Below are 15,772 nucleotides of genomic sequence, written 5' to 3' on the forward strand. Positions count from 1 at the left end.
GGGTTCCCGACAACCTGGTTCGCCCCTACCCGACTGGAGCACTCGCGGTGCCTTGGCTTATCCGCCGGCTCCAGCTCTTGCTGATGGAGTCACCCTTGGTGCGGATGGCCGCCTTTGACCATCAAATCTAGTGCAACGTTCATGGCTCTCCACAGAGGCTGCGATTTCTGAAATCTACAAAGATCCCTTTTTAGCGGATCTCTTACAGCTCTGACGGTTTCACTCCCTGGTAGCCTGATTCCAGATCTGGAACTTGGGGTCTGTTAAAAACAAAAACAAAAACAAAAACAAAAACAAACAAACAAAAAAAAACACTTTTGTATCTTTTTTTTTCCTATGTGTACGTCATCCTGTTCCAATCTGTAGGTACCCATACATTCTCTTTATTTTAAGTCAGTTTAGCAGTACACATATTTGAATAGAAAATGGAATTTGAGGGAGGCTTAACAGCCTCCTTACTTTTCTATTTCTACTTGTAATTGCTTTTTAAAATTACAATTTCCTTTTTCCTTGTTTGTTTTGGCTCCTTTCTCCCTCACTCCAAGGCCTCTTACTGTCTACTCCTTACTCTTACTCCTGCTGCGAACAAATACTTCGTGCTTCTTTGAGTGGTGAACATTTAGACTGCATGTGAATCCTTAGGTAAGGGATTTAATCTGCCTCAGTTTCCTCCTGTGTAAACTAGGGGTGATAGTTGTATCTAACTCACAGGAAGACAATGAAGGTGCTTTGCTGAGAGCCTTGCAGGGAGTTCCTGCTCACTACAAGTACCTCCTGGTGTATGGAAACACTGATGCTTGGGATGGCTTACTTGGTAGGTGGTCGGCATTCATGAGTTAAATGAATCACTGAACTGCAAACAGAGGTAGGCTGGTTCTTAAGTTAAGCTTCTGAATCTGACCAGAGAACCAGCACTATGGCTTCTCACTAACTTGCTGTTTTGTAAAAGAATAAATGGAACCGAGAAATACAATAATGGCAATGGATTATGGTATTGATAGTGATCACAGGTTAGGTCAATTAAAATTAGGAAAAAGGGCTGCTGGTTACAAAATGGCTTTTTCCTGCAGATTGGATGGGGGGGTGGGTAGCTCAAGTCTCTGAGGAATGAAAGCAGAATTAAGAAGAATGAGGTGTCAGCTGGGAGCATTTCCTGATTCACAGGTGACACCCTGAGATCCTTGTAAGAAGTGACCGGAAGGAGAAGGAATTGGCCTTGGTTACCATCTTCCTTTCATCAACTAGAGTGCTGTGCTTTATCAGCAAAAGAAGGAGCAAGATTGGGTGGGAGCAGGATGGGGAGAATGTGGCCATGCTGACACAAGTGGCAACAGTCAGCTCTATGGTATTGATGTATGGGGAGGAATTTTTCACTTTATAGCTGGTGCTTGCAAGCGAGATATCATCATCAAAATTTTCCACAGCAGCAAACTCTTCCATGGGCTGATTTTACCTGGTGTGAAGAAATCTCTTCTTTATTGGTTCTATGTTTACTCAATTTTTTACCCATTAGTTTTCAGGAATGACTCCACTGTGACACATCAGGGAAGATTCACCACTGCCTCCGCAAAATAGTTTTCGTCTTCTTTTTTTTTTTTTAATTGGGAACAATTTTCATTAATCGTTCATTTAAATATATAAACATAGTATAAAGTGCAATCATGACTCCTCTTAAAGGCACAAAGCACATTTGAAGATAGAACAGTTCTGGAAGAGACTAAGCAAGTCATAGCATTTTCCACTGGGCATTGACTTGAAGACATTAGATTAGCAATTCCTAATTTGAGAGATATTGAGATAATTTCTAAGGGGTTAGAAATCTGAGAAAATCTGTGGTCTAACTATACCGATTTATAAAGACATATATTTTTGGGAAGACATTGAGTATTGTGACTGGTAAAATGTACTCATTTTAAACTGATACAGAATTCATGGTTGCTTTGTGACATGTAGTTTTAAAATAATTAAAGCTTAAAGCTGATGCCTAACAAACAATAAGCAATATTGAGTGGGAAAGGCTATAAAAATAGCCTTTTACATGAAAAGAGGGTCCTTTTAGGTGGTGAGTTAGGAAATTCTGGATAGAGCAGGCCTTAAACTAGTAACAGCTGGAAACCCATTGTAGCCCACAGCCAGAATAAGTCCTGGACCCTAGCCAAAGAGCCATCATTTAGCATCAGACAAGGGCTTATAAAACCTTAAATTCTTCTCCTGTCTCTTGCTTCTTCCCTCAAGTTGGGGTTCCGATTGACTGCTAGTGCACTTGTTTATTACATAATGACTGCTTTTCAAATTGAAAAACTGAGCATAGGTCTTTCAGTGAATTCATTTTTACATAACACAAAATGTTTTAAATTGTTTTATGAGTCTACAGAAAGAACTACTGAAATAAATAGTATTGCTTGATTTATTGCAGTTAAGGCATTGAAAAACACAAGAAACAGTCCAAAATGAAATTGTGATGTTTAATATTCAAAATATGAGAACATGAACATACATTTTGTTCAATCAAAAGCTAATATTTGAAAAAAATTAACTAATTTCAAAGCAGATGTTAATTATATGAGACCTCTTTCGCAAGATCTATTTGAATGAAGCATACCTTTTATGGTAATTTTTAAATATGCATGTTAAATGTTTTATGAAGTGAAAATAAAGCAAAAATTCCATGCAAAAATCTGAGTTCCATATTTTGCTATAATCTTTTTTTTTATTTGACAGACAGTAAGAGAGAGAGACAAAGAGAAAGGTCTTCCTTCCATTGGTTCACCCCCCAATGGCTGCTTTGGCCAGAGCTATGCCAGAGCTATGCCGATCCGAAGCCAGGAGCCAGGCGCTTCTTCCTGGTCTCCCATGTGGGTGCAGAGGCCCAAGCACTTGAGCCATCCTCCACTGCCTTCCCGGGCCACAGCAGAGTGCTGGATTGGAAGAGGAGCAACTGGGACTAGAACCCGGTGCCCATATGGGATGCTGGTGCCGCAGGCAGAGGATTAACCAAGTGAGCCTCGGCACCGGCCCCTCGCTATAATCTTCATGGCATAGTGACTGTATTTCTTCTTGACTCAACCCAACAGACTACCTGCTCCTTAGGCAATTTTCTCATTTTTATACTAATTCAGTAACTATTGAATGTCTTGGTAATGACATTATTGTTTAGACTTAGGTAGATACAGTTATACAAGTATAACTGACACAAAGAATTTTTTAATGCATTTAGAGACAAAGTAGGGGAAAGAAAGGAGCACATGTTTCACTTAGTGATACTCTTATTAAGGAGACTTTATCCTACCTTTTTTAAAAAAGTGTTTTTTCTATAAACTGATCCATTTTTTAATTGGTTTAAGAATTCATAAAGAAAAATTCTCTTGTTCTCCTTTCAATATGTAATTTAAGAGAGAAGAAAATAAAAACTGAGAAAGTTTTAAAATTCACAGAAAAATATATTAGGGTTTCTCATGGAATAACTTGATAGTATGTGGTGCAGCAAATTAAGCTGCTACTTGGGATACCTGCATCTTACATCAAGTCCAGTTACTCCACACTTCCAATCCAGCTTTCTGCTAATGCACTTGGCAGGCAGCAGGTAATGGCCCAATTCTTGAGGTTACTGTCACCCACATGGGAGACTCAGATGGAGTTCCTGGCTTCTGGCTTCAGCTTGGCCTAGCCCTGGCTGTTGCAAGCATTTGGGGAGTGGACCAATGAATGGAAGATTGATCTCCCTCTCTCTCTTCCTCCTTCTCCTCCCTCCCTTTCAAATAAATATTTTTTTTAAAGTGGTTTCAACACATTTAAAACTTTGCATGCCATTTGAATGTTCAGTGGATGCAATGGATGGTTGATTAGCTGATTACATGCGTGGATTTATTAAAATATAGATTCTTCTACTTTTTATTTCATTTAGATTCAGAACTATAGTTGGAAAGGAACATGAAAGCAGTTGATATTGATTCTAAATCTAAAATACGACAAATGATCATAATAGAAAAAGAAACTAGTCTTCATACTTAATATTTTGACTTGGTAAGTCAATTAAACTATATGTGCTTCTTTTATTCCTCAAAATAATGCTATGAAATAAGCACTTGTGTATTTCTATTTTATAGATGATACAAAAGCAAAACAGATCAAGAACTGTGCCCATGCCTGTTAAGCTTATAAAAAACCAGGCAGTCTGATTGCAGTGTCTACATGCTATATTGCTTTGTACACGTTAAGCTGTAACATTTACAGTTCACTTTAAGTTCAGAGTGCGTAATATATTTGAGGGCAATATAAAAAGCTCATGGAATAAAATATAAACTTCTATTGGTGCAAAAAAATGGAAACCCATGAATAAGTTTGTATAATGTGAATTTTTCATGAACTTTTTCAAGACCCCTTGTACAATGTTCTCTTACACTTCTGTAAATATCAATGTCTCTCGAGATTTTTGGTATCAAATTATTTGCAAAGGGCAATAACATCCCTTTGCAGATAGTTTTAATGACCTTTCCTTAAGAAGAACTTTCTATGCTATTGTCTTCCTATAAAGGAGAAAATCAGTGAGCCAATCTTTCAACTTCCATCTTCAAAATGTTTGCAGATTATTGCTCCTTGTGCTTTTTGTGTTTTATTCTAAAAATGTCACATCAAAAATGCCATCCACGAATCTCATCAACAGAATTCTCTGGAAATTCACTCCAAAGTCACAAAATCAAAAGGAGCCAGATAGTGTTTGCTATTAGGAACCTAATTCTGAAGACACTGCTTAGGATTGCTGTGAGTTGTGCCCTAATAATAGAAGACTTGGTCACTTACACAAACCCACACAGCATGAATTACACATGCAGTGATGATGAATTAGGAATGCAGTTATACCTATTTAAAGCACTACTGTTTAATGTTTAGTTAATACCTACTTGCATTGCCTGCATTGACATTGCTACTCTTTAAGCACAATTTTACACTTAAAATGCTATCTTTTCATACAGCCATTTATTTTATGGCCATTTTACGTTTGTTCTTTAAGCAAACATTTCATCTCATTTAAACACAAAGCAGCCATTTAAATGAGCACATTTAATCAAAGAACTTTGCATTTTACTATTTAGACCATTTGCATGATTATTTCATGATTACATATGAATTTTTATGTATTATTTGAATTTTAAGTATTATTTGAAAGGCAAAGATGGAGAGAGATTTTCCATCTACTGGTCACTTTCCAAATGCTTGCAACAGCTGGGGCTGGGCCAGGCTGAAGCCAGGAGCTGGGAACTCAACCTACTTCTCCCTAGTGGGTGGCAAGAACCCAAGCACTTGAGCCATTTTCTGTTGCCTCCGGGGTCTGCACTAGCAAGAAGCTGGAGGAGCAAGGACTTAAAACCCAAATACTCCGATATAGGATGTGAGTGTCCCAAGCAGTGTCTTAACCACTGTGCCAATGGTTACCCCTGGATTTATATAACCTTACAAATATTTAATGTTACTATTCTTCTCAGATGTGGAAAAGTACAAAATATACAATCTACATATTTAAGCTTTAAACTTGCTTGTCTTTTAATCTTTTCAAAGCATCTCAGTTACTTTCTATTTCTAAGTATCAATAAACAGTATTTAGGATTGACTCATTTATATAGACCCTAGGGATAAAACTCCTGGAAGATCCAGTGGAGTGACACAAAAATTCCAGAATTTTTTTTGTTTTTTTTCACTATTTTGCAGTGTCACTAAGAGTCAAGTAAAACTGTTAATGCAGGGCAATAAACCCATACCTATTGAAGTCTTCATTACTGGTATTATGTATTTAATTTAAAATTTTCTCCTATTAAAATTACACACCAATAAAATTATATTCTGTCATATAATGCATCTTAGTCTGAGAGAAATTATTTGCATATATTGTCAATATTTTCTTGTATCCTGGTGGGACACTGGTTCTCACCTGGGCTGCATTTTAAAATCATTAGATAAGCTTCAGAAAAAATATTGATATCTGGTCCTTACTGATGCAGATTCATCTGATCTAAAAAGGGTCCCAAATACATTTATTATCATAAGTTGACAGCTTAATGTTTTAGCTAAAACAGAGAAACAGTATTGACCTACACATGTCATGTCCAAGTTTTAGTTCTGACTGCTGCATATCACGCAGGGCATTTAACCTTTATAGGTCAGACTCTCCTCAACCTTAAAATGCAGGTTTGAACTATGTGATCGTTAATAGCACAGCTTGTTCAATACCATATCAAGAAGATGGAAGCACGACTTTATTGTCTCTTGACCCATATGTGTCTTTAAGCATTGAGCAACATTGGACCAGTGTGTGAAGGTATTGGGTAAAATATACTTTAATGATAGTGCAGATAATGTCCTCAGGTTATGAAAAAGTAGTTCCTCACCTAAGTAGGCTGCCCCAGTTTTCTAAAATCTTGACTCCATCTGTCCCAGGATCTTCAGTGAGACTTTTTTTTCTTTTTCCTTTTTCATTCTTCCTTTTGCTTCAACTCATGAGTCATGAACTCTGTAAAAAACAATATAGGGATTTAGAAACTAGAAAATCCAGATTCTGTTGCAGATTAAGAGGACTGTCCTGTGTGACCAAAACCATATTTATGAAGAAAGTTTCACTTTTTCTGATGGGAAAATAAGTATATAAGTTAAATACTTAAAAATCAAAACAAAATAATCAAGTAAAAAAAATACTAAATTAGTTGCCCGAAGGCCTAGGTTTTCATCCTAGCTCCCCTCACTCATGAGTTTTTTGACTTTATGACCTTGTTTAAAATGCACTAGCCACATGTGTAAAACTTGGATATAATTGCTCCTGCCTTTTATGAGACTCAAATGAGATAATCTTTAATAAAATAGTGAGACAGAACTGGAAGATATGATTGTGGACATTAGTATATCTCAAGTGGTTATTTAGTGCTTAAGATATAAGAGTCAAAAAAGCTAAGACAAGTTTTCATGAAAGTGCTGGATTCCCAAACAAGAGGAGGTGTGTATTCCCAAGGAGAGCCATAAGCACCAGTAACAGGTGGAACAACGAGGTCAAGACAGCAGGAATGGAAGACGAGGTGGCACGATACCGAGATCTCTCTCAAGAATGGAGAGGACAGAGGTCAAACTTATAAGTCATTTTTGTCTTCTGGGCTCTATTTCAAGCCATTATGGCTCCTTAGACTGTAAATCCAGCCTCAGTATCTTTGAAATCCATTATCTCACCAATAGATCCAGGAATTCCCTGGAGCACCAATACTTTTCTTGCCCCCAAAGACTTCTCCCAAGACATAACAAGGTGTGAGAGGAAGTTAATTTCTACCTCATACCAGAGGAAATAGTACTTCACATAGATTCCTCTCAGTTCAGTGCAAATTGTAGCTTAAAAGTTGAGTGAGATACAGAATCTCACCAAAAGAAACCCTGAAGTTTATATGAAGTTCAAGTCAATTTCTTCTTCTTCTTTTTTTAAAGGTTTATTTTATAAGAGTCATAGAGTGAGGTAGAGACAGAGAGAGAGGTCTTCCATTTGCTGGTTCACTCTTCAGAGGGCCGCAACAGCCAGAGCTGCACTGATCCGAAACCAGGAGCCAGGAGCTTCTTCTGGGTCTCCCACGTGGGTGCAGGGGCCCAAGCACTTGGGCCATCTTCCACTGCTTTCCTAGGCCACAAAAGAGAGCTGGACCGAAAGAGGAGCAGCTGGGACTAGAACTGGCACCCATATGGGATGCCGACGTTTCAAGCCAGGGCTTTAACCTGCTGCGCCACAGCACCAGCTCAAGTCAATTTCCTAGAGGCCTCTGAGCTCTACTCACAGGGTATGTCTTTCAACCTGGAAAACCTATTGACCATATAGCTGTAAGATTCTAAAGAAGTGATTGGAAACTTCCTTCTCTCCATAGTTCCCTGTAGAGCCTGTCTCATTCTGGACATCGTGGATCCCAAGGATGAAGCCTTCTGCTCTGTGTCAGATACCATAGGTCCTCTTCCCTGTCTTTCAAGATGGCAATGAAAAGGCTTAGAAGCCAACACCAAGTAGAGGGAACCTGAAGCCAGGAAGGCTGATGCCAGTGGTAGGGTTGAAAGGGATGACCTTGAGGTCAAAATGCCTAAGAAGGGAAGCTTTACTGCAGCCAAAATCCTTTGTCAAGGGAACTGGCAGATATTCTCTATCTGCTATGTATTTCTGAAAGATCACATCCAAGAGGAGATAATCAGCCTCTGATTATCAGAGGTGTCACCACCAGTTGGTGGTGACAAAAAGGCTAATATAAGTGTCACAAAATGCCTATACATTCTCCCGTGAAGATATGCCTCAAAAGTTGTAGAGCCAGAGCAAGAAACACTTCAGTCAACGTGTGAGAAAAACGTAGGTCATCATCACTCCCAGCCCATTGTCATCATTTTTACTGGCTGCCGCCAAGGCAAGAGCATGACTTTCCTGCACTGGCTGAGCAGTGGCTTTCAACTACACAGAACACGCCACAGATTTGTCATTGCCACTTCTGTGAAAACTAATACCAACAATGTGAAGATGCCCGGACGTTTCACTGATGCTTCCTTCAAAAAGATGCACTGCAGAAGTTCACACACCAGGAAAGTGAGTTCTGTGACACAGAGAGAAATATGAGATTGCAGAGCAGTACAAGGTTGACCAGAAAGCTATAGACTTGCAAATTTCACCCAAAACAAAGCTTTTTCCACAGCTCCTGCACCATCATACTAAAAAAAAAAAAAAAAAAAAAGGTTTTTCCACGGTCCCAGGACCATACATGATCTGATTTTGCTCTAACAAATGGAATTTATCCTCACAAATTTATGTTCTAAATTTCTTACCAAGAACATGATTAAATAACAGAAAAATTAAAAAGATATGAAATATTCCAAAAGTTCATGGAAATAGCGTGCTATGAAAAAAACTATACATGGATTTCAAAAAGAAATTTTGTACTAGAATCAACTTATCTTTAAATTCAGTTTTTCCATAAACTTTTTGGCATACCCTTGTGTCTGTCGAACTAAGGTCTCTAGAACCTTAGAAATTCTTGACCTTCCAAAATCACTGTTCAATGAAAGCTATTCAAATGGGAACACTGAATCAAATCCAACAGTGGGAACAAATAGGAATGGCTTTTGACATTAGCAGATAAATTTGGGTTGAAACGTATTTCTATCCTTGTGATTTTTGAGTTTAATTTAGTTTTATGATAGTTTAGTTCCAGTTGATTGGCACTGTTGTATATTTCTAGCCCTGGTCGACTCTTAAATGAGTTTCAACTTAAATATCACTTCCTCCAGAAGTCTTCCCTGATCTTCCAGCCTGGTGAAGGTTCCTGAGTTATATATTTACATTACAAACTGAGCTTTTTCAGAAAGCTTACCACTTCTTCATACATTTGCTCCTTTGCTTCTCCTACTGAAAAGTAAACTCTAGGAAGAAGAAATCATTTCTCTCCTTATGAATCATATTTAACATGTTATCTGGCACATGAGAGGTACTCTATAAATGTTTGATCAATAAATTAATTGATTAGTATCTATTGGCCTGGAAAATTCCCAAACTCTCTAATTAATTATGTGTCATATAGTAAACATGTAAATAAAAATAATTTTGGAGACATTATTAAAGTACCATGTAGATAGTAAACTGCAAAACTTCTACTGCTTTTTGTTCTTAATTCAGAACATTTTAAGAAGAGGCTCTTAAATCATAGTGGCTTCTTTTAAAGATTTATTTATTTATTTGACAGGCAGAATTATAGACAGAGAGAGGGAGAGACAGAGAGAAAGGTCTTCCATCCACTGGTTCACTCCCCAAATGGCCCCAATGACTGGAATGAGGCCTGATCCAAAGCCAGGAGCCAGGAGCTTCTTCTGGGTATTTCATGCGAGTGCAGGGGCCCAAGGACTTGAGGCATCTTCTACTGCTTTCCCAGGCCACAGCAGAGAGCTGGATAGAAAGAGGAGCAGCTTGGACTAGACTTGGCACCCATATGGGATGCTGATGCCACAGGTGGAGGCTTAGCCCACAGTGAGTGGCTTCTTTTATACCCTCCATTTTTTTCGCTTGTTAGCTCATCTACTATGTTGTTTTTCATTACCATTTCTTAGAGAGATGACTTCCTTCTTTATTGAGTTGCTTCTTTCCTCTGCCCAAGTCTTGCCCAGTTATTTGCCCTTGAATCATTTCTGAGTCTCTTATTCCACTATTTTCTTCTTGTCTTCCTCCTACCCCATTTATAACTCCTCCAACCCCTCCCCAGCCAACAAAATTCTCCATTTTATAATCACCATTAACTAACAACCTCATCTTTGGTTCATTGTTAAATATCTCCAAATTGTTAACTGACATCCTCATTTCTATCATACATGTCTTTCATTGTGACTGTTATCCAAACACTGTCTTCAGAGATACTCTTCTGCAGTTTGTGTTTGGGTTTCTAATAACTATGGGGAAAGTACTTTGTCCATTCTCTTCTTATTGATTTCCTGATTTTTCTCCTTCTTTTTACTCTATCTTGGTGATATATCATTTCTACATGAGGAGTTTTCAAAAAGTTTATAGGAAATGTATAGTATGAAAAAACTATGCAATCCCATCAAGGTGGCATATACCAATGCCACCTCACTAGTCCCAGTGATCAATTTCTGTTCACAATTGATCATAATGATAGGACTAAGAACCAAAGGGATCACATAAACAAGAATAGTGTCTGCAAATACTAGCTGATAGAATAAAAAAGGGAGAGAACGATCCAACATGGGAAGTGAGATACACAGCAGACCCATAGAATGTCCTAAACAGCACTCTGGCCTCAGAATCAGCCCTTAAGGCATGCGGATCCAGCCGAAATGCCCATGAGACTATTTCAGGCATGGAAAGCTAAGACACTCTGGAAAAAAAAAAAAAAAAAAAAAAAACTAAATGAAAGATCTCCACGAGTGAGATCCCAGTGGAAAGAATGGGTCATCAAAGAAGGAGGTACCTTTCTCTGAAGGGAGGAGAGAACTTCCACTTTGACCATGGCCTTGTCTAAATATGATCAGAGTTGGTGAACTCAGGGGGCTTCCATAGCCTTGGCAGCTCATGACAAGAGCCTAGGGTGATTACTGAGGCCATAAACAAGAGTGTCCATTTGTTAAGTCAACAACAGGAGTCAATGTGCACTTACTCCTCATGTAGGATCTTTGTCCTTAGTGTGCTGTACATTGAGATTTAATGCTAGAACTAGTACTCAAACAGTATTTTACACTTTATGTTTCTGTGTGGGAGCAAACTGTTGAAATCTTTACTTGATGTATGCTAAACTGATCTTCTGTATATAAAGAGAATCGAAAATGAATCTTGATGTGAATGGAAGGGGAGAGGGAGTGGGAAAGGGGAGGGTTGCGGGTGGCAGGGATGTTATGGGGTGGGGGGAAGCCATTGTAATCCATAAGCTGTACTTTGGAAATTTATATTCATTAAATAAAAGTTAAAAAAAAAAACTATGCCTGGATTCCAAAAAAAATTTGCACCAAAATAAAGATCTTTTAATTCCCTTTTCCCATTTTTTGAAGTACCTTTTATTTTCACGTGCATATCCTAATTATATTTCAAATTTTATTTCCAAACCAATCTCCTTCAAGGTGTACTGGTGTCACAGTTGAGTGTGGTTTTTTCCATCTTCAAAATGTTCATTCCTTTTTAACATATTCATTTGTTTTGTGTTGAAAAAATTGAAAATAGTTATTTTTTGTATTGACACCTGTAAATAAGTAGTTTTTTGAGCTTCCTATATTTGAATATAGATCCTATTACTAAGTAATTATGTAAATTCAAGAAAACTTTCTCATATATAACATTAGATGATAAGAGAGGTGTTGTAAGGATTAAATAAAGTAATAAAGTTAAAAAAAATTTAGAACATGGCCTGGAACATATAAGTAGTGCAGTACTATCTGTTGTCCTTGTTAATGGCAATTTAAACATTGTATTCTTTTCAATGCCAGATTCTAATTTTTTTGAAACCAAACTATACCTTACTTGTGTTTGGATATCCAACTGTCTCTAATTTAGTTGTATCATAGGCACTATATACATAGTTGTTGAATGAATTTATTGATTACCAAAGCTGAATTTCATATTATAAATTATAGAAAGAGAAATAAATTACACTGGGTTGTCCTATATCTGGTAGTGATCAGACATTACAATGTTATTCATTATTGCAACTCTGATTCCTATTACATTAACAATGTGCATATTATCTCAACTAGCTCCTGGACCAGTTTTGTTAGAAGCCTATGATTCAAGTTTAGGGTCCATGGTAAGGAAGAATTGCCCATTAACCTGTCCACTGCACATTACTTCTCAGTAGTGGCTGGTTCTGCTCTCAAGTCACTATGTTGTATGATGCGTTTGGTGGAGACAACCGAAAGCCTGCTGGGCAGAAAAAAAGGACTTTACACAACCTCAAGAACATGCTGTTTGTTGAAGACTATATAACACCTTGAATCATGCTTAGAAAAAGTGGTCAAAGATGAGATGATTCATTTTGGGAAAACACCTTACAATTTAAGAAGCCAAGGGACTCCTCCTAGGAGCAACCCAGCAATTAGGAGCTCAACCAACACAACACCCTGCTGTCCCACATAAAAAAACACCTGATCGCATTTGGATGTTCATTTCTGAAAACTAATGCTAGAGTCATACTGAAACCTGAAAGATAAACACATCTGCAATGTTATTAAGATGAGAGACATCACCCAGTTCTATGGATTAACTAAGTTACTTACTAGTTCTACTTTTCACTGTTGAAATTCTTGCGCATGTACATCTTTGATTCAGGAGGGACTGGTGACAATGCTAGAAGTCATGAGACAGTCAAGTTATTCAATGATCTTAAGTTTGAAATTGAAACACTTTTTTGATAGATACAGAACAATGGCATTAAATTTAAAATTAATAAGATATAAATATAAGTTAAACAGCCCAAGATACCCAGGTATCTAGCTTCCAGCTACTACATTAGTTGACCTTTACATGTGTTCAATCATAACTTTTGTTACGAATTGGATTCCATTTGTTACTGTATTAGTTTTTTTTGTTAATATAATGAAATACTGGAGCTAAGCTACTTATGAAGGAAAGAGAAGCATATTGAGTTTACAGTTTGGAAGGCTGAAAGTTCAAAAGGAATAATGCAGGCTCCAGAGAAGGCCCAATGGCTGATAATGGAGCACACAGGCAAGGAGGACCACATAGCAAGCTGGGAACAGAGACAGTAAATGAGCCCAAACTCCCAGCCTTTTATAACAACCTTCTGGTGAGAGTTCAAGTGGACACATAAGAATGACCTTCTCAGAGCACATTCCTAGTACCTTCTACCAGGCCCCTCCTCTTAAAGATACCACCATCTCTCCAGTGCCACCTGGGAACCAAGCCCTTAGTGCATGGGTCTTTTGGAGGACATTCAACATTCAAACATACATTATTCATTATTCAACATTCAACATTCATTGAAGTTTGTTATTTCAAAATTATTTTAGCAAAAATGCTACAATTTCCATGAAATGTTTCTCAGCTTTATGAAGTAGTATAAGATCTTCCAGACTTTTCTTGATGGAGATCTAAAATCATTTTACATTATGACACAACATATTCAAGAATAGATAATCATAAATATGTGGACTAAATACCTTAAAAGAAATTATTAAGATGTACAATGATCTCTTTTATTTCATGTGAAAGGTAAAATGTCACCAAGATTCACTAAAATTAATTTATTAAAACACTAGTTGGTTAGGCTTTGGAGCTGTGATTTTCTTTGGGATCCTGGAGTCCCAGGAGCTATGTGAGGTCGGGTGGGTCCTCAGGGTCTCTAGTGGTCAGAGATAGGAGAGCAAATGTGTTCCTGAACAGATGGATGCCAGTCTCTCTCTTACACTTTGCTATTTTTTGTTGTGTAGCTAAGTCTTCCACATAACATTTTATTTAAAGAAGCATAGCATTGATTTTGACAGTTTCAAAATCACCTCTGTGTGTTATTTATTTTTGTGGCTAAATTCTATTATGACAGAAAATGTTATTTCTGAAATCACTAGCTAAATGATGCAGCAAATGATCTTTTTATTTCAAGCAATACTCTAGGCATAATGTTGAAACAAAATTAAAATATTTGGGCCCTTAGAATTTCTTATAGTGTAATTTTCCTTAAATCTTTTAACTGTGATGTCACCTTTTTGAAATTAATATTACAGGTTTATTTAAATTTGATTAGATGGTTTACATGGATTTCAACCACGAGTTCAATACCAAATTTCACTCAGAATTTGTTCAAACCTCAGTGCTATTTTTTGTGGTCATTATTTTTGTTTATAAATAAATCTATTCTTTAAAGATCAAGATGATTTATTTATTGCTTTACTCTTCATGAATTTTCAAATAAAGAATTAAAAATAATTTCACTTTAGTCAAAAGAAACATTAGTGTTTCTTTAGACTGTAAGGAACAGATTGTTCCTAAAATTATTGTGATTTTTCAAGGGCAAAGGTAGCATCCCACAGTTTCAAATTAATCAGAAAGAATTGAAAAAGGTTATTAGAAATTTCTAGCTTACATCAGTTTAGCACAGGTACACAGCTCCTGTTTTTAAAATGAGTCAAGATTGTGGTGAGGTGGGGAGGGGAGAAGAATAGGAAACAGGGGAAGGAAGAAAACGTGTATGTATCGAATGCCAATACTTTGTGAAACATTAAGCTAGGTGCGTTACACACACTCTTTATAATCCTCAAACAACCCATTCAGTTGGTCAAATAATCTCGAATTTACTGATGAGAATCTGAGTGTTAAATAACAAACAAGGTTAGGCAGAGATGGAGTTGATATTTGAAACTAGGGTTATTAGATTTCCAATTCTTAGCCTCTCTTGTTTTTCCTTGCTTCTCAAGACCGGTCTACTTCTGCCTGGTTCCCTGAAGTTACCCTTCTCATTCCTGCCCAACCACCAGGTTTTCTCACTGTTTATGGCCTGAAAATTCCATCGTGCCCTCCATCAATTCAGTCCTCCTATGCCCAATCCCCTGGAGGCTCTTCCTGTCATTTTGGGGCCCCTCTAACTCTTTATTCTCTTAGTAGGGTGCACCTGACATTTTCCTTAGCATCTTCTTGATCCCAGTTTGGCTTTAAATTTTGACGGCACAGACCCAGGCTATCTTAAGTTAATAAGACTCAGTTCAAAGCAGGACCAGAGCCCATCTTTGATAACTGATCCCAGAAGAGAATCCTCTCTTACCTTATGTTTAACCTCAGAATAAAGATTAATACACACAGATAATTCATCTCTCAGTAACCCATGCTTTGGTGAGAAGGCATATGGATTCAGGATTTGAGAATGCATCTGCATGATAAATAGAGGAGTTGGCTGAGAAGCCCATGGAAATGGACTACTTAAAGTAAGCAACTGTCCTCCCAAATGAATGTATCAGAGGCATGAAAAGCCAAGAGTCACCCTTTCCCTTCCCCAACAGTCTATTAAATAGAGAAGAGGGTCATCCAGAGGGGAGAATGAACAGTATTAGTGGAAATGAAAAAGAAAAAAGTGGTTGGAGTGAGAGGCTGTTGGTTCAGGGTCAACAGAACACTCAGAATTTTCCTAGATTATTGTTCAGAAGGATTCACCCTGCTATGTGTGAAAGGTAGGGATATCTCCATACATTTTTTTAAAGATTTATTTATTTATTTTAAAAGCAGAGTTACAGAGAGAGAGAGAGAAAGAGAGAGGTTTTCTATCTGCTGGTTCACCCC

Source organism: Oryctolagus cuniculus, chromosome 8 (assembly GCF_051225735.1).
Source record: "Oryctolagus cuniculus isolate XC-2025 breed Fujian yellow rabbit chromosome 8, ASM5122573v1, whole genome shotgun sequence".
Lineage (NCBI taxonomy): Eukaryota > Metazoa > Chordata > Mammalia > Lagomorpha > Leporidae > Oryctolagus > Oryctolagus cuniculus.